Below are 25,967 nucleotides of genomic sequence, written 5' to 3'. Positions count from 1 at the left end.
CACTCTTACGATGACTATTGTTGTTTTAGGCTCCCCTAACCATATCCCTGGGCCGTACCACAGGATGTTGCCTAAAGGACTGTATCCTGGTACCCTGATACACCTTGGGATCTGCTGCTGGCAAGATCCTGGACATTTCTATTTCCCTCCCTGCTCTCCCTCTTCCCATCCTCCTTTCCCCTAGGGTGGACCCCTCTAATTACCATTGGTCTTGGTAGAACTGAAGTTGCTGACACTGCAAGGGAAGAGACTCTGCCGGCCATCCTCTCTGGGTCTCTGGGTTCATTCCCCATCCCCTGTACAGTTCTCATTCATTTTGCACATTTGGCCATAATTGCTGTGAAAGCCTCAAAAGCCAAAATCCAGAAAAAAAAAAAAAGTTATCTCAAGTCTATTTTAGAAACAAGCCAATCATTTTCACTATCATTTTTTAAAAACAGATGAGTGGCATTTTCAGCTTAGTTTTCATACATAAAGTCGATATACAAGAGTCATAAAGTGGGGTGGAGCATGATCAGGCTTTTCCTGTGAACAGCCTTTTTCCTCTGCTGCCTGGATGGACTAATTAACTGAGCACATGGAGACTTTGACTCTCCTAGGACCTTTGCAAAAATGATTTCATTCCAAGAAGAAAACAAGAAGAGGTATCTGCCTTCTCCTCCCTCTGCCCCAAGCAGGAGGCTAGGATGTGAACAGTGTGCTGTACCCACACATCCACCTGGGTTGGCCCCAGGATCTGATGTCCAGATCTTCCTTTAGGGAAGAACTTGCTGCCCCCAAAGCTAGGGGTGCTGCCAGCACATAGGTCAGCCACTTTCGGGATGCCTCCATTACAATAATGGCTGGCATAAGAAGGAATATGAAACTCCGCCATATCAGCCCAACCACAGGTATCTCTGAAGGGCTCTTCCAGCTGGAGAGCTCCCCATGTGGTCAGTCAAGATCGCCCTCATCACAGCTGAGCTGCTCTCTCTGCAGACTGCTACATCCTCTTCCTTCCACCAGCTGTTGATCTTAGGGCACTCTGTTTCCTGAGGCTGTCACAATTGTCTAGTGGCAATTTAGCTTAGTTTTACTGCATAATAAAGATACAGGAGTCACGGCACTGGGTGAAGCAGGAATTGACTACTGCTGTGAACAGTCTTCTTCTGTTACCCAGAGGGGTTAATTAACTGAGCACATGGAGGCTTTAACTCTGCTGGAATCTTCACTAAGTGTTTTCACCCCAAGAAGAAAACAAAGGCATGTGTCAATTATTGCAAACTTGGTGGCTTCAAATAACACAAATGTATTCTCTTATAGCCCTCGAGGTCAGGAATCTCACTGGGTTAAAATGAAGATGTGAGCGTGATGACTGGGTGTGGTGGCTTAAGCCTATAATCCCAGCACTTTGGGAGGCAGGAGAATGACTTGAGCCCAGGAGTTCAAGACCAGCCCGGGCAACATGGAGAAAGCTAGTCTCTACACAAAATATAAAAAAAATTAGGCAGGCATGGTGACACATGCCCTTGGTCCCAGCTACTCAAGAGGCTGGGGTGAGAGGATTGCTTGGGCCTGGAAGGTTGAGGCTGCAGTGAGCCGTGATTGTATCCTTGCACTCCAGCCTGGGTGACAGAGTAAGACCCTGCCTCCAGAAAACAAAAAATGTGAGTAGGATTTTATCCCTTCTGAAGAGCATGCTGCAGAAGTCATTTCTGTGCCTTTTCCAACTTGAGGATGCCAGCACTCCTTGGCTTGTGTCTCCTCCTCCAGCTTCAAAGCTAGCAGTGAATGCATGATCTTCCAGTCTCTCTCTAAGACCTCGCTTTTGTTGTCACATCCTCTTCTGACTTCTGATCCTCCCTACTAAAAGAACTCTTATAATCATGTTGGACTCATGCAAGCCCAGATAATCGTCCCCATCTCAGGGGCTTTTAACTTAAGTCTTATCTGTAAGATCCTTTTTACTCTAAAGGTAACATATTCACAGGTTCCAGAGTTTAGGAGGCAGACATGTTTGAAAGGGCTATTATTCAGCCTTCCTCAGGTCCTCCTCAATAAACGTGGTGCACATATGACTCCATCTCAGAGACTGCCTTCAGGGAAACACAACCTGCAATAATACTATTTGGAAATGCTGCATTCATAGCCTGTTTTATTTCAGATCTAGCTTGTTCTCACCGACTAGAAGTGAGAAAGCAGAACGGCCATGTAGATTACCTAAAGCATGCCACAATCCAAAAAACGTATCTTCATACTCGACAACACTGTCTAGAGATGGCTTTAAAGAATTGAGCATGTCTGCCTGTAGAGTAAACAATTAACTTTTGGCCAGGCACAGTGTCTCACGCCTGTAATCCCAGCACTTTGGGAGGCCAACGTGGGCAGATCACTTGAGGTGGGGAGTTGGGAGACCAGCCTGGCCAACATGGTGAAACCCATCTCTACTAAAAATACAAAAATTAGCCAGGTGTGGTGGTGCATGCCTATAATCCAAGCTACTTGGAAGACTGAGGTACAAGAATCACTTGAACACCAGAGGCAGAGGTTGCAGTGAGCTGAGATCACACCACTGCATTCCAGCCTAAGCAACAGAGTAAGACTCTGTCTAAAAACAAAAAGATTAGCTTTACTCAAAGACAGGCCTGGCTTTTCCCCTCGGCTCCTGAAAGGTGCCCTCTACGCCCTTGACTGTCCTGTATAATAAAAGTATTTTTGTCTACTTAAGAGCTGTGGGCCACACCAGATAGTCTAATCATGTGACTTATGATGAGGAAGATGTGTCATCTTGAATTGCAGTTCTCAAAATCCCCACGTGTTATAGAAGAGGGACGAGGTGGAGATAACTGAATCATGGGGGCAGTTTCCCCACCCTGTTCTCATGATAGTGAGTGAGTTCTCATGAGATCTGATGGTTTTGAGTCTATGAGTCCTTCCAGCAAATAATCAAACTCAGTGTGCTGCTGGGGACCCTGAATTTGCAGGTGGCATCCCAAGTGATGCTGGTTTTAAAGTCCATTGAACTCTTTTTTTTTTTCTGATATGGAATCTTGCTCTGTTGCCCAGGCTGGAGTGCAGTGGCATGATCTTGGCTCACTGCAACCTCCATCTCTCATGTTCAAGCAATTCTCCTGTCTCAGCCTCCTGAGTAGCTGATTAAAGGCACACACCACAATGTCTGGCTAATTTTTTTGTATTTTAGTAGAGACAGGGTTTCACCATGTTAGCTGAGCTGGTCTTGAGCTACTGACCTTGTGATCCGCCTGCCTCGGCCTCCCAAAGTGCTGGGATTCCAGGTGTGAGCCACCGTGCCCAGCCTCAACTCTTCACTGTCTTATGTACTATATATGGGAAATTTCCCCAGAAATCCTTTCTCCACAGGAACTTCATGTCTTCTTTATTTTCACCATTCTAATTGCTTGATCAGCTATTCTCTGTATCCACCATATAGCTAGGGACAAATTTCTCTCCTCGCTGGTGGACACGAAGTACAGCCCAGAGCAACACAGAGTCGTTTTGCAATCTTTTTGGAACCCAGGAGGAGAGAGAAATCTCTTGCTCCGACAGTTTAGACACAAGGTACATTAAAGGTCAGAAATAGCCCAATTCTACCTGCTTTTATTGTAGCAATCTCATTTTTTTTTCTTTCTTTAAGACAGAGTCTCACTGTGTTGCCCAGGCTGGAGTGCAGTGGTATGATCTCAGCTCACTGCAGACTCCATCTCTTGGGCACAAGAAATTCTCCTGCTTCAGCCGGCAGAGTAGCTGGGATTACAGGCATGTACCACCACACCCAGCAGATTTTTTCTTTTGTATTTTTAGCAGAGACAGGGTTTCGCCATATTGGCCCCCCTGATCTCCATCTCTTAACCTCCAGTGATCCAGTGATACACCCACCTCAGCCTCTCAAAGTGCTGGGATTACAGGCATGAGCCACCGTGCCTGGTCAATTTTTATTTATTTATTTAGAGACAGAGTCTTGCTCTGTTGCTGGGGCTGGAGTGCCGTGGTGCTATCTCAGCTCACTGCAACCACTGCCTTCCGGGTTCAAGTGATTCTACTGCCTCAGCCTCCTGAGAAGCTGGGACTATAGGTGCGTGACATCATGCCTGGCTAATTTTCACATTTTTTTAGTAAGACAGGATTTTGCCATGCTGCACCCTGCCATTACTGTGCCAATCTCATAAATTAGAAATACAGAGATGAAAAGAAGCTCGTCTACGGACACAATCCATGTGAAATGGACAGATTCAGGCAACAATACAGTAAATGATTTACCCGTGTAGGTGCTGATTACAAATACAGAGAAATATGGACAGGGCCCTTTCTTTGCTATACCTGCCAGCGAGCTCAGAAAACAAACGTGCGCACACACGTGTGCACACACAGGCGCGCGCACACACGCACAATGTCATTTACCTTTATAGTCAGCAAAACCTTTTCTCTTTCGTTTTTTGGACTCACATCCTCTTCGTACCTTTATTTTCAATAACCGTAGTGTGATTTACTCTACTTTTATACTCAGACTGCAGTTGTACAGAACTAGATGTTGTCATTTCACCTCATGACACACTGACCACTGATCCTTACGTGCTATAGTGTTGCTTTCCTTGTTTGTTCCTATACAAATTCACTTATTTTCAGCAACGTAATAAGTACCTATGAGCTCACTTGCAAACCAAAAACTAGATCCATGACAACTCACAGCACACACTTATTCTCTATGTCAAAACATCTACAAGGATGGATACTTTTTTCTCTGAGTAAAATTAATACGCTGTTACTCTGTAAGTTTTTAAAATTTCAAAATGCAGTACAGCACACAGAGAAAAATATTAACTGTAACTCATTCCCTCACTTAATCAATAAGAGTTCATATTCTATTTTGGCATTGCTATATTTAAATATTTTTCTAGAGCTTTAAGTTATAACATAGGGAAAGTTTCACACCCTATTTTTCTTCTATTGGTCATTATGTATTAAACACTTTACTTAAATATTTGATTTAACATGATATATTAAATTCTTATTTTTGACAATGAACATTATATACTCTATTTGAATGACACCATAAATGATTTGGTATTTAACTTCTTGTTAGACGTTTAAGCTGTGTTTTTTGGGGGGAAGTGGTAGGGGAATGTATGACAAATAACATTACAAAATAATATTTTATATGTGTCGTTTCATTTTTAGTTCAGTTTTGTATATGTATATGGTTCCAATTTGTAAGAGACTGTATGTCAGAGTCAAAGTATATTCACATTTTAAATTTGGTGAGGCACATTGCCAAACTGTTTTCCAGAAAGATTAAACAAATCAGTACTGACCTTGACGAGAAGACTCTTCACTCTACTCCCACACCCACACTTTTTGGGGTCCTCTCTGACTTTCCTGGGGCCACAGAATTTTTTTTTTTTTTTTTTTTTTTTTTAGTTGGGAGTCCTGCTTTGGTGCCCCGGCTGCACACACCATCTGGGCTCACTGCAACCTCTGCCTCCCGGGTTCAAGCAATTCTCCTGCCTCAGCCTCCTGAGTAGGTGGAACTACAGGTAGACACTGCCACGTCCAGCTAATTTTTTGTATTTTAGTAGAGACAGGGTTTCACCATGTTGCCCAGGCTGGTCTCAAACTCCTGATTTCAGGTAATCCACCCACCTTGGCCTTCCAAGGTGCTGAGATTACAGGCGTGAGCCACCGCACCCAGCTCCATGACACTTCTTATGGGCCAAGATGACAGCCCACTGGGATCCCATGATGCCTGGCCTTCTAGTCATGGTCCAAGTGCCTGGGGTCCTGTAAGTGCCTGTCCTGGGGTGCTATGGCCGCTTCCAGGGTTTCTGCATCTCTTTCCTGGGGCCATCTTCTCAAGGACAGAGCTCAACTTCAATGTGCATACAACCCCCCAGGCCTGCTTGTGGAGTTAGTGGACACCTCAAAATATCTTGTATACTTGGGGTGTCCACATCTCATGCACAAAGCCCCTCATTGTGGCACTGGAGCTGGGGGTTCAGAAGAGGAGGAACAGACCAGGAGCCTGGAGGCTGGGCTCACTTTCTGCATACCATCAACTTTTATCAAAGAATTCCTAGGAATACCAGTTTTGATAGAGGTGCAACTGTCCAGGTAAGAAGATTAAAAATATTTACCAGTTTGCTGGCTTTGTTTAGAACTTGTTTTTTTAAGAGATGGGATCTTGCTATGTTGCCCAGTCTGGTCCCAAACTTCTGACCTGAAGTTGTCCTCCTACTTGGCCTCCCAAAGAGCTGGGATTACAGGCATGAACCATCACGCCTGGCCTGTTTCGAGCTTTTAGATATTTAGACAGATGGTATGGGGGCCGTGGGTTGTACTCTTGTCCTTGGCCCTGAGCTTGTTGCAGGAGGAACTAATGCCCATTTCCATTCTCACCAATACCTTTGAGTGTGCCTGCTCACCAACGTGACAAATCATGATTATCCTGTGCTGATTTGGTGAGTGAAAAAGTCTCTCACGCTTGTTTCAATCTGCACTTTTTAAATATCTTTTTTTTTTTTTTTTTTTTTTTTTGAGAAACAAGATTTTGCTCTGTCATTTAGTCTGGAGTGCAATGGAACAATCATAACTTACTGCAGCCTCTGGGCTCAAATGATACTCCCATCTCAGCCTCCCAAGTAGCTGTCCAGGTAAGAATACAGGTACCTGCAACCACGCCCAGCTAATTTTATTATATTTTGTAGAGATGAGGGTCTTAAACTCCTGGGCTCAAGTGATCCTCCTGCCTTGGCCACCCAAAGTACTGGAATTACAGGCATGAACCATACACCTGGTCCATATTTATCTTTTATGATCAATGTTCTTGGTTTATCTACTGAACTAAGAACACTGGTTCTATCTTGGTCGATCTACTGGTTTATCTGCTTCCTAATTTTTCTTAGGAGTTCGTAAGGCTACCTCTGTATTAAGGATAGAAATTCACATGCATGTAACATCAAATTCAAAGCTGGTATATGGTGTCTGCAATCTCTACCCTCAGGAAAAACTGGCTTATGTCTAGCAGGGACGAATATGGGGCCGGCCAGTGAGGAGTGAGTGCAATATATGAGCTCCAGGGACCTCTTCAAAGACAGTCATCAAGTGCATTACTAGTGCAGTGAGAATTCAGAACCAACCCAAAGCAGGAAGACGAGCACAGCAAAGAGAAAACCAAAGGCAGGCGTTTTGGGAAAGTTCTGAGACTCCAGGCTGTCCCCTGTGGCCTGATTTGCCACCTACAAATTCCTGGACTGGTAAGGACCAGATTCACATATGGATCCTGCTATCAGGCAGGTACTGGTGGTCAAGAAATGCATGAAGAAATGAGTTTTGGAACCAACCCAGAGTCTAACTGACTTGAATATCCCAAAGCAGAGTCAAGCCTTCCCTACAATCATCTCCAGTCAACAAAGAGTCTGAGATGGTTTGGCTGTGTCCCCCCACAAATCTCACCTTGAAATGTAATAATTCCCATGTGTCAAGGGCGGGGCCAGGTGGAGACATCTGAATCATGGGGGAGGTTTCCCTCATGCTGTTCTAGCGGTAGTAAGTCTAATGAGATCTGATGGTTTTATAAATGGGCATTCCCCTGCACAAGCTCTCTTGCCCTCCGCCACGAAAGAAGTCTCTTTGCTCTTCCTTCATCTTCCACCATGACTGTGAGGCCTCCTGGACCACGTGGAACTGAGTCCATTAAACCTCTTTCCTTTGTAAATTATCCAGTCTTGGGTATATCTTTATTAGCAGCATGAGAACAGACTAACGCACAGTCGATCTAATTAAACCACAGATATCCAAGTCACTCCTTCAGGGTCCTTCATTCCCATTTTCCTCTTCAAACATCCAAGCAGAATCTCTGCGTATCATTTGGATAGTTGGCCGTAAATGCTTCAATTATAAGTTGAAAGAAATAAAATAAAATCATCTGGTGGAATGGTTTTAATTAGAATTTAGTGAGTTGGGCAAGCAATGAACGTATCTAAGAATGGAGACTCTGTACACATATTTGTCTCCGAGCTTCACTGATTTAAATGAGCATTTGACTCAGATTTCTCAAGCTAAACAAAGGCCATCGTAATGACAACAACAAGAAGAATGTAGGCTGAGCTAATAGAAAAATTGTAAAAGCTATCACTCTCCGTCTGCCCAGCTCTCAGTGGATGATTTTACGGCAGTACCGCCGCCTCCATTTTAGCCAAGCCGTGAAATTCTCAAGATTATCAGGAATATTAATTAATTTTAAATTTTCACAGAGGGGACAATGAAGGAAGAAGAACTATCATGTGTGAGCAACTGCTGCATGCCAAATACACTACAAGGAATTCATGTATATCCTCTCTCTTCTACTTTGTACCAGCCTGTGTGGGGGACATCACAATAGATGCGATTAAAAAACCAACAGCCATGGTGGGTGGTTCATGCCCAGAATACCAACACTTTGGGTAGTCTAGGTGGACAGATCACTTGAGGCCAGGAGTTTGAGACCTGCCTGGGCAACATAGGGAGACCCTGTGTCTACAAAAAAAGTTTAAAACTTGGCCAGGTGTGGTGGCATGTGCCCGGGGTCCCAGCTACTCGGGAGGCTGAGGTAGGAAGGCCATTTGAGCTGTAGGAGGTGGAGGCTGCATTGAGCTGTGATGATGCCAATGCACTCCAGCCTGGGCCACGGAAGGAGAGAGACGCTGTTTCAAAAACAAGCAAACTAAGGTGCAGAAAGTCAAAGTCATTTCCAACCTGGAATGGCCAGTAAGGGCAGAACCCTGCTTAGCTTAAGCCCAAGGTTCCTGCTCTTTTTAAGAAATTTAGAATCCCATAAACGTAAGAGATGTATGTACTCTCCCCAAAGAGACAACTGAATTGCTCTGGGAGCAGTCTGAGTGCTACCTCTCCAGCGTGATCTCACTTTCCAGCTGAGAGGCTGAGAGCCGGAGGAGCTGAGAGTGACGCTGCTTCTTCCACAGGCCAAGAAGGGGTCACACTGCTGCTTCTCAATCTTGTCTGTACAACAAAATCACTGGGGAGCTTAAAAAAAATACAGACGCCAGGCTCCAAGCCGTGGAGGTTCTGTTTGCATGGGAATGGGGCACAAGCTGGGTATAGGCAAGTTTTTTTTTAACTCCTCTAGCAATTTTAACATGCAGGCAAGGTTAAGGACCACAGAGCCCCATGCACAGCATGCACTGAGAGAACACTGTGCAAATCCCATTTAAGAGTAAAAATGTAGACTGGGCATGGTGGCTCACGCCTGTAATCCCAGCACTTTGGGACACTGAGGCGGGCAGATCATGAGGTCAGGAGATCGAGACCATCCTGGCCAACATGGTGAAACCCCGTCTCTACTAAAAATATAAAAATTCGCTGGGCACAGCGGCACTTGCCTGTAATCCCAGCTACTCAGGAGGCTGAGGCAGGAGAATTGCCTGAACCCAGGAGGCGGAGGTTGCGGTGAGCCGAGATCGCGCCATTGCACTCCAGCCTGGGTAACAAGAGCGAAACTCTGTCTCAAAAAAAAAAAGATATCAGGGCTTTCCTCCCAGTGGATCCTTGGGGGAGACAGTGCATTTTCAGGCACCCAGAATGTGCATGGAGAACTTGCTTGGAGAATGACAGGAGGTGGGATTTCACTATCTCCCTCCATTCTAATTACTACTGAATCACTAACCACTCCCGTTTCAGTGTAGAATCGGAAGTCCACATGGCTTGGACATCCTTACAGCATGGCAGCCTCCCTGTGTAATAGATGCTGGGTACTTGTTATGTGACTAAAACTGAGTTGAAATCAGAATTTTTAGAAGAGCTGGTTATTTTATATTCAGGACTGTCTCCCAGAGTCAGGTGTATTAGGGTGACTCCTGATATGAGGCCTCAGAGTTCTAAGAGCTAGTTGGAGCTGGTCAGAAGCACTAGAAGACACAGAAGGTGACTTTCTCATCTACCCATCCCAGGAATCAAAACAATTGCAGTCCCTCCTAGATTGAAAATGTGAGGCTTGTCCCCCACGTCTCAAGAGGAGGGAGTGGTTAAAATATTTTCTTATATTTACAGACTCGGTGGGGCAGAGATTTGAACAGAAACAGTGAAGATGTTTGACTGTACTCCATAATGTCTGGAACGACAGATGGGAGGTTTCGAATGGCTCAGGGTGACTCCAATGGCTGAGGCTGCGACAATCTGGAGGACTCTACACTCACAAATCTGGTGGCTGATATAGAATAACTCAGAGATTGGCCTCTTCTCAGAATGTCAACCAGAGCACCCACATCTGGCTCCTCCACATGGCTTGGGCTTCTTTGCATGGTGAGTATCCACACGTGGCCTGTCCATGTGGCTTGGGTTTCCTTACAGCACGGAGGGCACCCGCACATGGTCTGTCCATGTGGCTTGGGCTGCCATACAGCATGGTGGCCACTCACACATGACCTCTCCACAAGGCTTGGGCTTCCATACAGCATGGTGGAGCAGAAGTTTGGACAGACACAGTGAAGATGTTTGTCTCTGCTCCATAATGTCTGGGACCACAGATGGGAGGTTTCAGATGGTTGACGCCAGTGACTGAGGCTGTGACAATCTGGAGGATTCTATACTCACAAATCTGGTGCCTGCTACAGAATGACTCAGAGGTTGACCCCCTCTCAGAATGTCAACCAGAGCACCTACATATGGCTTTTCCACATGGCTTGGGCTTCCTTACAGCATGGCGGTCATGCACACATGGCTTCTCCACAAGGCTTAGGTTTCCTTACAGTATGGTGGGCACCTACACATGGACTCTCTTTGTAGCTTGGGCTCCCTTACATTACGGTGGGTACCAGCCTGTGGCCTCTCCACGTGGCTTGAACTTTCTTATGACATGGTAACACCCACACATGGCTTCTCTGCGTGGCTTGAGCTTCCTTATAGCATGGTGGACACCCACATGTGGCCTCTCTACATAGCTTGACCTTCCTTATGACATAAAGTAAGCTCAAGAAAATTGACTTGTTCATATGGCCATGTTTGAGCACCCATAGATGACTTCTGCGTGTGGCTTAAACTTCCTTACGACATGGTGGGCACCCACACGTGTCCTCTTCACATGGCTTGGACTTTCTTATAACATGGTGGCCTCCTTGTGGTCAGACTCTTTATATGAAGCTTCAGAGTTCTAAGAGCTAGTCAGAAGCACAAGAAGACACAGAAAGTGACTTCCTCATCTACCCATCCTAGTATCAAAGCAATTGTAACTCCTCCTCGATTCAAAATGTGAGGCATGTCCCCCACCTCTCCATGGGAGGAGTGCCCTGTGATTCGTGCTTTAGCGCCTCCACTCCCTTAACTCATCCTTTTTCCTGAAGCTGCCCAGATGGAGGAGAGCAGTGGATTGAGGGACACGAGCCCAATGTTCCTTGTGACACACTCCCTGCTTCCCTCCCAGAGCCTCCCTGGAAAGCCCTAATGGCAGCTCTCAAAGCCTGTGCTGCTGGATTCCAAGGGAGGCAGACATGATTGTGTCTAATCCCACCGTGAAAAGTTTGGATTCAATTTTCTGTTTTGCAGTTGGAAGGCAGAGAGGAGCCTCTTATAGAGGGCAGCTTTAAGGATGCTGTGCTGGGGGGATCAAAAGGGTGTTGATGAGCTGAGTTGAGTGGCGAGGGGTCACCATGGGAAGGGAGACGAATGAGGTGACCGTGGACAGGCTGAGCACTAGGGCGGCATCTGTGTATACAGAGAGAAAAGGGGCCAAATAACAAGATCAACGAGGGAGCAGAAATTTTCTAGAAAGAAAAGGACCCTCTAGCTGATCACACAGCCCAACTCTGGGGGCAGGTTAATGAGTTTGTGTAGACAACACTGCTCCTCCCTGCTGAATAGCTCTGAATGACTGCGGCATTTCAGTGCCACAGAAATTACATCAAAAACAAGTTAGCTGTTCCAAGCCTCCCCTTGCTAATGAGACCCAAGTGTGAGGGTTCTTCACCCCCTCCCGCCTTCATTGTCCAGGAACCCCATACATTTTTAATCACATAGGAAGCACATTGTTTGTGATTACGTTAGACCTTCAGAAGGAACCAGGAACATAAATTTGGAGATGAATAGCCAAGTGCTGGAAGCCTGCCACTCTGCGTGACTTCAGCAACTTATCTCAGTGAGTCCCCAGCAGAAAGCATCTTACATACTTCAGTTCTTTAGAAGATGAGATGTGAATGCTGGGGAATTACAAGACAGAGGGGCTTTATTGCAACAGTGAACAAGCTGAAAATTACAAGGTAATGGAATCTCAGTGGGAAGTCCTTCTACCCTGCCATTAGCTAACTCAGACAATGATTGCTACAGAATCGACTGGGGTTATATAAACGCTGTACAAGGTTTCTGCACTCTGCATCCTCATCTGGCTAAGCCCAGAGATAATCGCATTTGAAGGCAGAGGGTACACCTGGCTGCCAGGAGCTTTGACTTCGTAGGAAAAGTTTGCAGAATTACCTACCTCAAGAACCCTTTGTCCCACTGGAGATGATTTCTTTTTGGACTCTTTTGGTACGTTAGAGCTAAACAGTGTTGAGAAAAGGTGGAATGGCTGGGTCAGGCCTGGGAGGAGATAGGTATCTCTAAGGATTTCTGCAGACTCTGCCTCCTTTGTGAGGGCATGGAACCACATGACAGTCTGAGCAGGGACTCCAGTCAAAAATGTCTCTCCTGTGTTCAGTGCATGAAAGCCTTGATGGCTTTGGCATCGGTGGGAAATACACATGGACTGATTGTGGGGTGTGCAACATCAAAGATAACACTAGACAAACTGTGTGTACCAGGCACTGGGTGGTGCTCTGCATGCCGTTTTCTGACCTTTCCCACAACCTCGCCAAGCAGGTGATCTTAGCCCATTGCACAGAAGAAGAGAGAAAAGTGCACATGACATTTAGATTACATCTCCCATGAAAAAGTGTTTTCTAAACTTCGTTTCTCTGAGGATAATCTTTATGATTTTACCATATCCATGTGTATTAATCTGTATTCTCCAGAGAAACAGAACAGGATATATATGTCTGTCTATGTATCTATGTATGTATCTCTCTATTATATATCTATCCATCATGTGTCTATTATTTATCTGTTTATTATCTTATCTATCCATCATATATCTGTTTATTATCTATCTATCTTCATCTCCCTCTACATCTCTATATGTGTCTCCCTATCTCTCCATCTCTACCTACCTACCTACCTACCTACCTACCTACCTATCAATAATAGGAATTGGCTCATAGAGGCCAGGAGGTCCTGCAGTGTGCTGTCTACGAGCTGAAGAAGCAGGGAAGTTGGCGGCATAATTCAATCTGAGTCCAAAGGCCAGAAAACCAGGAGCACTGAAGTCCGAGGGCAAGGGAAGATGAATGTCCCAGCCCAAACAGAGAAATGTGAATTTCTCTTTCCTCTGATTTTTTTCTTCTATTTGAGCCCTCAGAGTCTTGAATGATGGCCACCTATGTTGGTGAGGGTGGACCATCTTTACTCAGTCTACAGATTCAAATGTGAATCCCTTCTAAAAACACCCTCATAGGCACCCTCAGGAGAAGTATTTACCAGCTATCTGGGCATCCAAGTTGACACATCAAATGAGCTGTCACACTCTGCATTATCCAGTCACCCCTCAGTACCCATGAGACATTGGTGCCAAATCAGTGGATTCTGTAAAGAACCAGAATCCACTGAGGCTCAAGTTCCTCACATGAAAGAGTGCAGTGTTTGCATAGAAGCCCCACAGCTCCTCCTGTATACTTCATTCGCCCCTAGATGACTTACAATGCCTACCGCAATGGAAATGTTATGCAGGTAGTTGTCAGACTGTACTGCCGAGGAAATCATGGTAAGAAAGTAAATCTCAACATGTTTAGTACAGACACGACCATCCATCTGGTTTTCTTTCTGATATTTTCAATTCTTTGTAAGTTGAATTTACCAAAACAAAACCCATGAATATGAAGGGCTGACTGTAGTTTTATTTGCTATTTACCTTTTCAAACTTCAAATTAATTTGCCCATCTTTCCTAGGCTTAGTGTAGTTAAATACAGCAAAGGGGTGAGGCGCAGCAGCCTTGGAGAAGCTGGGCACTGGACCAGGTCCCATTCTACTTGGGTGAAGCTGACCCAAGTAGGAAATGGAGTTCATGAGGAAAAGCCCAGAATCATGTTTGTGTAGCATCTGCAAATTTGAGATGAGTCAGGAGAAACATGGTGGACTTCCCTGAAAAATGAAGGATGGACAAGGCCTTGGCCTTGGGACTAGGGAAATCCACGGCTGCCTATAGAGAGGAGAGGGCAGTAATTTGACTTGATTGTCCTTCTTAACTGTGACATCTCATGTCCGTTCAGGTCCCTGAGACAGCATAAGTAGAGCAGAGTAGGGCACAATGTCTGGTGCTGGGAAGCTCTCTGGCTCAGCGTTTGGGGCACAGAATGACCAGAATAGAAAGCAAGGCACGGGATGACACTGGGATATTCTACACAAGCCCATTTGTTGGGGGCCTGACTCACATCCTAAAAGTCTCTCTGCTCCTTGGTCTTCCCTGACGCTAGAGAAAAACTGCAGGTGGGCTGGATCTTCAGGGGAGTGTCTGCATTCCCAGCTGCAGGGAGAGGAAGACGGGAAGGCTGAGAACCAGACCTGGCAGCCTCAGCTCCTACAGAAGCAGTCTGTGCTTTATGCTAAGAAAACAAAGGTTTGCTTTCACCCCCCAGTAGGAAAAACACGCAGGCCCAGTGCCGGCATTTAGGAGCCAACAGTGCTGCTAAATCCACCTCAGCTGAGCTCAACTTTCTGGGACATTCTCAGGTGCATGTTAATGAGAAACATGTTCAGTTAGTGTTTATAAGCTCAGGCAGACAAGGGTTGGGCTGCCATCCCTAGTCAGAGGTAAAAATGCAGCTGCTTACGGAAAACAGGAAAAAGTGCTAAAAGGGAAGACTGGAAGAAACGGAGGGTTGGGTAGGGGTGGAAGGGTAGTGTCAGGAGTCAGAGGTCCTCTCTGCAACTGGAGTCTTTGGCATTTCACTTGTGTTCCTTTTTACTTTGTTCTGAAAAAAGAATGCAATTAGCTGATGCCCAAGGTATGAAATTCAATTGAGTTTCTGAACCATTTTCTAAGAGTCTCCTATGATTTTGCTCTGTGTCCCCACCCAAATCTCCTATTAAATTGTAACCCCCATGTGTCAAGGGAGGGTCCTGATAGGAGGTGACTGGAGCATGGGGGAGGTTCCCCCATGCTGTTTTTGTGATAGTGAGTGAGTTCTCATGAGATCTGATGGTTTTTAAGTGTTTGGCAGTTCCTCCTTCTCTCTCTCACCTGCCGCCATGTAAGATGTGCCTGCTTCCTCTTCCCCCATGATTGTAGGTTTCCTGAGGCCTCCCAACTGTGAGGAACTGTGAGTCAATTAAACCTTTTTTTAAAATAAATTATCCAGTCTCAGATATGTCTTTATAGCAGTGTGAAAACGGACTAATACAGAGTCTATTGTACATTAAAAAAAGAGGGAAAGAACAAAGAAAATCCAAACAAGCAAACCCCCTAAATACCAACTACCGCAACTAGTTTTATCCTAAAGTCATAAACATACTTTCTGCTGTGTATTTATTTTCCTGAGTGTCCCTACTTATCAGGATGGAGTGCTCTGTGTTCAAACGTATGGTATGAGTCAACTAGCAAGTGTGCCCCACTCCCCAGTTTAGAAAGGGAATATATAACATTTATTGATGAATTTGCTCATCTTTCTCAGGCTTAGTGTGGGGAAATGCCACAGAAGGGTGAGGTGCGACAGCCTAGGAGGAGGTGGGCGCTGGACCAGGTCCCATCCCACTTGGGTGTCCCATGCAGGAAGTAGAGTTTATCAGAGAAAAAGCACGGAATCACATTTGTGCAGCATCTGCAAATTCAAGATGAAGCATGAAAAAGTGGCAGACCTCTCTGAAGGATAAAGGATAAAGGCCTTGGAAGTAGGGAATTCCGTGGGCAGCCTACAGAGGGGAAAGGGGTGTAAGCTGCATTCGTTGGTATTCTTAACTGGGGCATGATGTCATGGTTATAATAAGAATGCCAATAAATGTGGACCGTTCCCCTCTTCTCGCCTACTAGGAGCTAGGAACTGGGATTGACATTTGATCTGTGCTATCTCATTCGATTACTGAATAAGACAAATTAAGCTAAGCTGTTCCGCAGTAACAAGCAACTTCCAGACCCCAGTGACTTTAACGACGCAAGTTTATGTCTCGCTCACATAACGTGTTCATTGCAGGTTAGGAGGTGACGTCTGCTTACTGTAAAACCCAGGTTAGCAGAACATTTTCCATCCCAAAGTCACTGGTGGCTCTATGATAGAAAGATAGCTCTGGAGAGCCCACAGCAGCGGTAAAGAACCCCCACCTAAAGGTGACATAGTCTCAGTTCCATACACGGCTCATTGCATGCTAGTCACATGATTCCGTGTTTAAATTGTGGAGTAAATAATATTCACAAGAAAGAGCTCAGGGAAATGATCAGGAGGGTGAGACCTTGAATGATGCTTGTCATTTGGGAAAGAACTATCATCGTGTGTGGTGGCTCACACTGCAATCCCAGCTCTTCGGGAGGTAAAGGTGGGTAGATCGCCTGAGGTCAGGAGTTTCACATCATCCTGGCCAACATAGTGAAACTCCATCTTTACTAAAAATACAAAAAATTAGCTGGGCTTAGTGGTGGGTGCCTTTAATCGCAGCTACTCGGAAGGCTGAGCCAGGAGAATTGCTTGAACCTGGGAGATGGAGATTGCTGTGAGTCGATATTGAGCCACTGCACTCCAGCCTGGGCAACAGAGTGAGACTGCATCTCAAATAATAATAATAATAAATTTAAAAATAAAATAAAACAGGGCCGGGCGTGGTGGCTCATGCCTGTAATCCCAGCACTTTGGGAGGCCGAGGTGGGTGGATCACGAGGTCAAGAGATCGAGACCATCCTGGTCAACATGGTGAAACCCCATCTCTACTAAAAATACAAAAAATTAGCTGGGCACGGTGGCGCATGCCTGTAACCCCAGCTACTCAGGAGGCTGAGGCAGGAGAATTGCCTGAACCCAGGAGGCGGAGGTTGCGGTGAGCCGAGATTGCGCCATTGCACTCCAGCCTGGGTAACAAAAGCGAAACTGTCTCAAAAAAAAAAATAAAAGAAAATAAAACAAAAAAGAAGTATCTTTCCTGCTCCAAAGGGAGGCAGAACACAAGAATCCTACATTGTGCCAAGAAGGCAGAGAAATAGTGAAAAAACACCAATCAATGGCTTCTCTAGTTTCTAAAATAAGATCTAGCTTACAGAGTCCCTGTAGCATTCTCATTTTTCAGATGAGGTTTCTGAAGCTAGGAGAACTTAATTAATTTAATCAGAAATCAAAATCATCTTTGCATCTTAACAAATAATGTCATTTGCTTTCAGTATTTGTGAATCTCTCGCCCAGAAGAGGCTACCCTGTGGGTCAACTGATAAAATTGAATGTATGAACTTGAAAGCTCATTGCCAAACTTGCCTAAATGGTAAGCGCCACGCAAGATCTAGCCCTCATGGTCACTTTGCTGGTCTCCATCTCGCATTTCTTTTCTTCTGAGATGGAGTCTCTGGGTGACAACCTAGGCTGGAGTGCAGTGGCAGGATCTCAACTCACCACAACCTCTGACTCTCCTGCCTCAGCCTCCCAAGTAGCTATGATTACAGGCGCATACCACCACCCCTGGCTAATTTTTGTATTTTTAGTAGAGACAGGATTTCGCTATGTTGGTCAGGCTGGTCTCGAACTCTTGACCTCAAGGGATATGCCTCAGTGGCCTCCCAAAGTTCTGGGATTTCAGGCATGAGCTACTGTGCCCTGCCTAGCAAATATGTTTTTTGCTGCACAATTTAAACTAGGATGAGTTTTCCCAGATGGAATCCCACGAAATGTTTCATTAGATACTGCAGTGGTTCATTTTAGTTGTCAAGTTGCCTGGATTAAGGAATATGCAGATAATGGATAAGGCATTGTTTCTGGGCATATCTGTGAGGGTGTTTCTGGAAGAGATTGGCATTTGAATCAGTGGTCTGAGTAAAGAAATCCACCCTCAACCTGGACAGATACCATCCATTTGGCTGAGGGCCTGGGTAGAACAAACACGCAGAGGAAAGGGGAATTGACTTTCTCTCTTCTGGAGCTGAGCTGCTTTTCTGCTCCTGCCCTGGGCCATCAGAACCCATGACTCTCCAGCCTTTGGACTCAAGGACTTGCAACAGATACTCCCCGACCTCTGAGTTCTCAGGCCTCTGATTCTGAGGCCTTCAGACCTGGACTGAGACTCAATACCAGCTTCTCTTGGTCTCTATCTTGCTGATATGCTCAGCAACATAGAGTGGTGCAATCTTGGCTCCATTTCCAAATGATATGCAGAGATTCCGCTTGGATGTTTAAAGAGAAAAGTGGGAATGAAGGACCCTGAAGAGTGACTTGGGTAGTCGTGCATTAGTCTGTTCATGCACAGTCGTGGGACCTCTCAGCCTCTATAATTTCATGACCCAGTTTTTCTGACAAATCCACTCTGATAAATCTCTGTATATCCCTTTGGTTCTGTCTCTCTGGGGAACTCTGACTAGTACAGATACTCAGACGTGTCCCATCAAATATACTTTGCAATAAAATATATCAAAAACATCAAGTACATCAAATATATTTTAGAACGTGCTGGTAGACGCAGTGCTAAACAGATTTGTGTCATTGTGGGAAGTTTCTTAAGGATTAAGTACATAGCTGTGCCTCGTGACTTTCCAGAAGGAGACGCCAGTGTACATTATATCCCCAAACCCATTTGCTTTAGTTTCCTGGGGGATCTATTAACAACAACAACAGCTAAAAACACTGACCAAGGTGTTAGTGAGTGACAATGATACTTAGTGTATTTCAGAGGCAAAAAGCAGCCAGGGCGCGGTGGCTCATGCCTGTAAACCCAGCAGTTTGGGAGGCCAAGGCGGGTGGATCATGAGGTCAGGAGATCGAGACCATCCTGGACAACATGGTGAAACCCCATCTCTACTAAAACACAAAAAAGTTAGCCGGGCATGGTGGTACACGCCTGTAGTCCCAGCTACTCAGGAGGCTGAGGCAGGGGAATCGCTTGAGCCCGGGATGTAGAGATTGCAGTGAGCTGAGATCACACCACCACACTCCACACTCCAGCCTGAGTGACAGAGCGAGACTCCATCCCCCCGCAAAATACAAGAGGTAAAAAGCATAAATCCCATTCATGAAGTAGTTCTTGGTATAGGAAAATTCAGAGATAGTAGTGTCAATTACTGTACAAATTATGCCTGTGCTATATTCCAGGTGCTATTTACAGAGAGGTTCAAATGGGTACGATCTCTGCCTTCAAGAGTCACATAGTTTAAGCAAGTAATTATCAGTTACTGGCAAGTATCATTTGCTAGGCATGGTAGGGATGAGTTTATTTTAAATCATCACCCGAATCCAGCAAGGCAGTCAGGTACTTCTCCTTGTCTTCATTTTCTTAATTTAAAAGTTTTAAAATGTTTACGTATTTTGTAGAGACAAGGTCTTGCTTTGTTGCCCAGTGTAGTCTTGAACTCCTGGCTTCAAGGAATCCTGTTGCCTTAGCCTCCCAAAGTTCTGGAAGTACAGGCATGAGCCACCACGCCCAGCCCCTTATTCAGATTAACTCGTTTGGCCAAGATCACAATGCTAGCAAGGAACAGAACCAGGATCTCTACCTGGGGTCTTTCACTCTGCTGTTGGTGACTCTCTGCCAGGTGTAGGACTAGAATCCCGCTTAGGGGAGGATCATGTGTCCAGACTTGCAAAGCTCAGGAAAGTTACATTTTCACTCTTTTTTTTTTTTCTTTCTTTCTTTCTTTGAGACGGAGTTTCGCTGTTGTTACCCAGGCTGGAGTGCAATGGCACGATCTCGGCTCACTGCAACCTCCGCCTCCTGGGTTCAGGCAATTCTCCTGCCTCAGCCTCCTGAGTAGCTGGGATTACAGGCACGTACCACCACGCCCAGCTAATTTTTTGTATTTTTAGTAGAGACGGGGCTTCACCATGTTGACCAGGATGGTCTCGATCTCTTGACCTCATGATCCACCCGCCTCAGCCTCCCAAAAAGCCCAGATATCTTATTGCTTAGATTATTTTCTTATTTGGCAGGACATGTAAAGTAATAAGACTCAGGGAAGACAAATTTTGAAGAAGGAATGGGTAGAGGGAGAGCTTGTGGCAGAGTGCACTCCATAGGCAGCAGGGTTTATCTGGGGCACTGTGGTGGAGGCTCTGGAAGCTGATATTGCAGCAGAGGGGCTGAGCATGAGCTATAGATACAGAAGGAGAACGCAGGCAAGGAGCACACCACAGAGCCAAGGTCAATATCATCACCCTAATACACCTGACTCCGTGAGACCCCTGAGTGTAAAATACCCAAATCTTCTAGAAATTCTGATTTCAACTCAGTTCTCTTGACATAACAAGTACCCAGCGTCTATGACACAGGAAGCCAGGTGTAGGAAGGCTGTACACAAACGAGGAAGATGCTGCGACCTCAAGTCTGGGGATGTTATTCTCCATCCTGGGCACACCGTCCTTCTGGAAATCACAAAGCTTTCGGAATTATATTAAAGGTCTTTTCAGAGGGTGGGCGCGGTGGCTCAAGCCTGTATTCCCAGCACTTTGGGAGGCTGAGGAAGGCGAATCACCTGAGGTCAGGAGTTTGGTATCAGCCTGGCCAACATGGGAAAACCCCATGTCTACTAAAAATACAAAAATTAGATGGGCGTGGTGGTGTTGCCTGTAATCCCAGCTACTTGGGAGGCTGAGGAAGGAGAATTGCTTGAACCTGGGAGGCGGAGGTTGTAGTGAGCTGAGATTATGCCACTGCACTCCAGTGTGGATGACAGAGCAAGACTCTGTCTAAAAAGAAAAAAAAAGTCTCTCCAGAAATTGCAGCCACAGGAAGGCCAATGCATATCCTGCTGCCAGTCTGGGGTCTCTTGCTTTGAAGGGGAGGGGAAGGCTCCATTCTCCTTTTCTATCATTCTCAAAGGATCACTGATGGGCTCTGAGCACAAAGGCAGACTTCAGAAGGGAGCCTGAGCAGCACCCCCTGGCTGATCCCATGGCTTTGCCAGCTGGCTGCGGAGTAAAGCCTGGGAAAGCCTCATTAAGCTACACAAAGCCAGCCTAAGAAGCGACAAAGTGGACTGCAGCTGCCTCACCCGCCTGCTGCAGCTGATTGCCCGTGATCTCCGCCATCCTGTGGCAGGCAGACCTGCAGGCACAGCCTGTTGTGTCGGAGACCTGATGCTTGCAAATCCCATTTCCACCTCGCAGATTCCTTGGAAACTGCAAACATGTCTGTCTGTTGTCAGCTTGCCTGGAAAGGTCACTAGCAGGAGTGAGAGGGCCTCACTGACATTTCTCTCATTCACACACATACAGACTGTAAATACCAAGGTCAAAAACAGTCACAGTCTTGTAACGCACTGCTTAAGGCTGGGCCCTGTGCAGAGGCCGAGGCAGTTTCCTTCTCACACAGTGGTGCCTGGCATGTATCCCCAGAGATTCTAACAGAATTGACCTAGTACGAGTCCCTGTATTGCATGGTGTGGGCTGTATTTTTCAGAGATCCCTGGTTGAGAAAATGTATAGTATGGTTGAGAATTGCTACCATGAGAAGTGGGGCTAATGTTAGACACCTGCTATGTATCATATAAATTATTACAAACTTTCTCATGTCATCTGTAAAACAATTATTCACAAGATATCCCCTTTTGTGAGGAGTAAGACAAATAAATACAGGTTAGAAAAGTTGAAAGAAGTTTGCTCATCACACACTGGGTGATGTGTGATGAGCTGAAATGGACATTCCAATGCTAGAATGGATATTACAAGGGCTAAAATTTAAAAAGACGGGCAACACCAAGTGTTGGTGAGGAAGTAAAGCAACTGGAACTTCCAGTCTTGCTGATGGACATGGCAAATGGGACAGCCATTCTGGAAAACATTTTGGCCATTTGTTGGGATTCACTCAGGGTGGCTAGCAAAATGTTAGGGAAATATTAAGGAAAGTTATAAGGTTATAGTCTCAAACCTTTTAGAAGGCTGAAAAGTTTTAATGGAATAGGCTAAAAGCCAGTTCTTACATTAAAACTTTAAGTCATAAAGGTTAAAACAATAAAAGCTTCTCCAGTGAAGTCTGTTTACCCCTCATTCCTTTGTCTCTATCTACTCATGTAAACTTGGTGCTAGACAGCCCTCTCAAGAAATTGAAGAATCATCCACTAATCGTGTTTATTCTAAGCCCCAGAACCAAGAGATCTTTTATCAGTCCTAAAATCACTCTTTTATCATGTTAGTTATCCCCATGTATGTTATTAAATCTATACTGAATAAATGTGAAGAACAAAAAGTCGTAGTCAGTTAGCTGCAATCAGCCTCAAAAAGCAGTTGAAAACCATCCCTAGCCCACTGAGATTTACCGTATTCTAGTGTGTGTAAGTGTATTTCATTCACCCATCATTGAGTCAAAGTCTGCGGGACAGACGTCCTCTGCAAATAGTAATCAACGTCTCAGCCATTTCTCAGAGAGTTAAACATATTATATGACCCAGACTTCATTTCTGGATATTGACTCAGAAGAAATGAAAACGTAAGTCTAAAACAAAGACTGCACTTGAACATTCACAGCAGTTTTATAGCATGAAACCAACCCAAATATTCATGCATCCAGCAGAATAATGCCATTCAGGAGCAAAAAGGAAGAGAGTACTGGTGCATGCCCAACCTAAGTGAATTTTAAAAACATACATCAAGTGAAAAAATAAAGCCAAAAACCAAAACAAAGAGGGAGTTTATTTAGATCAAGTTCAAGAAGAGGCAGATTTGTCTATGGTGATAGAAAGAAGGTCAGTTTTGCCTGGTGTTGGGAATCAAGGCGTGGGGTGATTGAAAAGGGTTACAAACTGTGGTGGCTACAAATGCTATCTATTTGTCAAAACTCATCAAACGGTATTCTTTTTATTCTTTTGAGACAAGGTCTTGCTCTGTCGCCCAGGCTGGAGTGCAATGGCATGATCATAGCTCTCTGCAACCTGCAATTCTTGGGATCAAGAAATTCTCTCACTTCAGCCTCCTGAGTAGCTGGGACTACAGGCAAGCACCACCACACCTAGCTGATTTGTCATTTTTTGTAGACATGGGGTCTCACTATGTGGACCAAGCTGGTCTTGAACTCCTGGCCTCAAGAAATCCTCCTGCCCTGGCCTCCAAAAATGTTGGAATTACAAGCATGAGACACTGCACCTGGCTAAAACTGTATTCTTAAAATCTGTGTATTTATTGTTTGTAAATTGTACCCCAATAAAGTTAATTTTAAAAATAATGAAGTTTTGGGCTGGGTGCGGTGGCTCACGCCTGTAATCCCCAATGGAGGCTAATGCAGGTGGATACGCTGAGGTCAGGAGTTCTAGACCAGCCTGGATAACATGGTGAAACCCCGTTTCTTTCTTTCTTTTTTCTTCTTTTTTTGAGATGGAATCTCACTCTGTGACCAGGCTGAAGTTACAATGGCATGATCTCAACTCACTGCAACCTCTGCCTCCTGGGTTCAAGCAATTCTGCTTTAGATTCCCAAGTAGCTGGGATTATAGGTGTGTGCTACACACCGGCTAATTTTTTGTATTTTTATCAGCAAGCACCAGATAAAGTGAGTAATATCAGTGGACCCGAGAGCTCAGATATTCCCCCTCCTTTCCCTGGCTTCTCCTTTGTGCCATCTGTGGCTTTGCATGCAGAAAACCTCAAGGGAAACACAGCTTTGCACAAGCAAGGAATTGTCATGAGGCGTGCCCCCTAAAATGACTTTATGAACCTGAAATTAGGGCTTCAATAGTAGTCCTGCAGGTCTATAATTTCACACATACTAACATGATTCTCCCAAAAATGGATGAAGGTGCTCAAAACACACTTTCTCTCTTTTATAGCTAATAAACTACATTTCTTATTCCAGCATACGTTGCTTGGCATAATCCACTGGCAATTTTTATTTTATTTTTGAAACAGGAAAGGGATGCGTAGCAGAGATTATCCCTGGTGGTTTCCCTTGGGGAAAAACTGCTTCTGTCTGGAAACAGGCTGTGTCATGAATCATGATCATCAGCCTTTGGCCACGGAGGCTGTTTTTCATTCACTGAGACTCAGAGAGGGTTCAAAGAGAGACTCGAGGGGTAGGTCATTTCCAGGAACTGTTATGTTATTGCTGTTGTTTGTTTGTTTTTTGAGACAGAGTCGTGCTTGCTTTTGTTGCCCAGGCTGGAGTGCAGTGATGTGATCTTGGCCCACCACAACCTCCACCTTCCGGGTTCAAGTGATTCTCCTGCCTCAGCCTCCACAGTAGCTGGGATTACAGGCGCACATCACCATGCTTGGCTAATTTTTTGTATTTTTAGTAGAGATGGGGTTTCACCATGTTGGCCAGCCTGATCTTGACTCCTGACCTCAGGTGATCTGCCCGCCTCAGCCTCCCAAAGTGCTGGGATTACAGGTGTGAGTTACCGCGCCTGACCCAAATGAGCCTTTTAACCCCTCCTGCCAGAGAACCTTTGCTCAAGCTGTTCTGAGTTCCTGAGACTTTCTACTTTACCTAATTAGTATCTACTTATCCTTTCAGATAGCAATTCAGGCATCCCTTCTTCCACGGATCCTTCCCCTGGTCTTTTTCTGCACAAATCTCATTATAATGGTTCACACGTTACATAATTTTTAATGCAATGAACATAATTGTGATCTCACTGTTGTTTGTGTGGCTATTGGATGAAGTTTTGTGGTGGCAGAAATTTCACTGATCTCTTCTTCACCACTAGAACCACAGCATCTAGTACCTCACCTGGCACACATATGCACACAAAAAAGGAATGAAGGATCATCTAGTGCAAATTCCTCCCCTTGCAGATGAGAAAACAGAAGCCCAGTTAGGAGAGGTGACCTGCCTTGGAGAACTCACCACAAATTAGTGATTGACCTGAAACCCGAACCAAGGACCTTGCAGCTTTGAGCCCACACTTCTTTCTGACACCACCATTCCTGCATGTGAAGTGATGATTCAGCTGGTTTTTTAAAAAATAAAAGGAAGCCAAAGAAAAATTGAAGAGTTTTTTTCTTCTTTTTTTTTTCACAAAATGGACCACTCTTGGCAATGCTCAAAGAGAAAGGACAGTGTGCAAAGGAAATCATAAAAAGAGGCAGGGGTATAATAAGCCAAGTACTTGGTATGAATAATAACGAACAAAAACATTTCTGCTTATTGTTTATCTAATTCGGAATTTTAATGAATAGCAGGGATGGTAATTACTCAATTTCTATGTTTATGTAAAAGCAACACATGAAACCTCACAGTTCGATGTTTATGAAGAGTCGGGTTCCCTTAAATACTTAGCTTTGCAATTAGAAGGGGAAGCTATTCATTAACATTCTAAAGTAGGTAAATAAAGAATAGACTTGCTATTTACTCATTAAAAAATTTAAAACTGGAAATTACGAACTCATCTTTTGGATGCCTCCCTATTATTTAATTAGCTGTGAGTCAAAATGCTACTATGAAGCATCCATTTACACACCTAGAAAGAGACATAACACCTCTTAGCAGCTGGAATGACTTAACCAGGTTAGCAATTCAGATTTCCTTCCATTTGTACTGAGGATCTTCATCAGATGCCTGACAGTTTGCCCTGGCTTTAGAGTCAGACGAAGTTGGGTTTGAATTACTTTTTCTTCTGGGTGACCTTTGGCAACTTGCTCAAACATTCCAGTATCAGTTATTTTATCCATAAAACGAAGATATATATATATATATATATATATATATATATATATATATATATATATATATATAATTGTTTTTTGATGCACAAAGGGTCTCAGTCTGTCTTTCAAGCTAGACTGCAGTGGCA

The 25,967-nt window shown here is 44.8% G+C and overlaps 1 protein-coding gene across 10 annotated transcripts in view; it reads right to left on the bottom strand.

The window, feature by feature from the left end:
• Nucleotides 1-25,967, bottom strand: part of LOC108588901 (uncharacterized) — a 903,226-nt gene that overhangs the window by 567,968 nt on the left and 309,291 nt on the right. The window contains exon 1 of one of the 10 annotated variants that reach the window (XR_013528674.1): nt 204-25,855. The exons of the other annotated variants lie outside the window; for them this stretch is intronic. The gene's annotated coding sequence lies outside the window, so the exon portion shown is untranslated. Of the gene's footprint in view, nt 1-203; nt 25,856-25,967 lie in introns of those variants that run through there. 10 annotated transcript variants of the gene reach the window in all.

The sequence above is a fragment of the Callithrix jacchus genome, chromosome 2 (genome assembly GCF_049354715.1).
Source record: "Callithrix jacchus isolate 240 chromosome 2, calJac240_pri, whole genome shotgun sequence".
Classification (NCBI taxonomy): domain Eukaryota; kingdom Metazoa; phylum Chordata; class Mammalia; order Primates; family Cebidae; genus Callithrix; species Callithrix jacchus.
The sequence above is the reverse complement of the archived record's forward strand: the minus strand, read 5'-3'. Positions and strand labels throughout refer to the sequence as shown.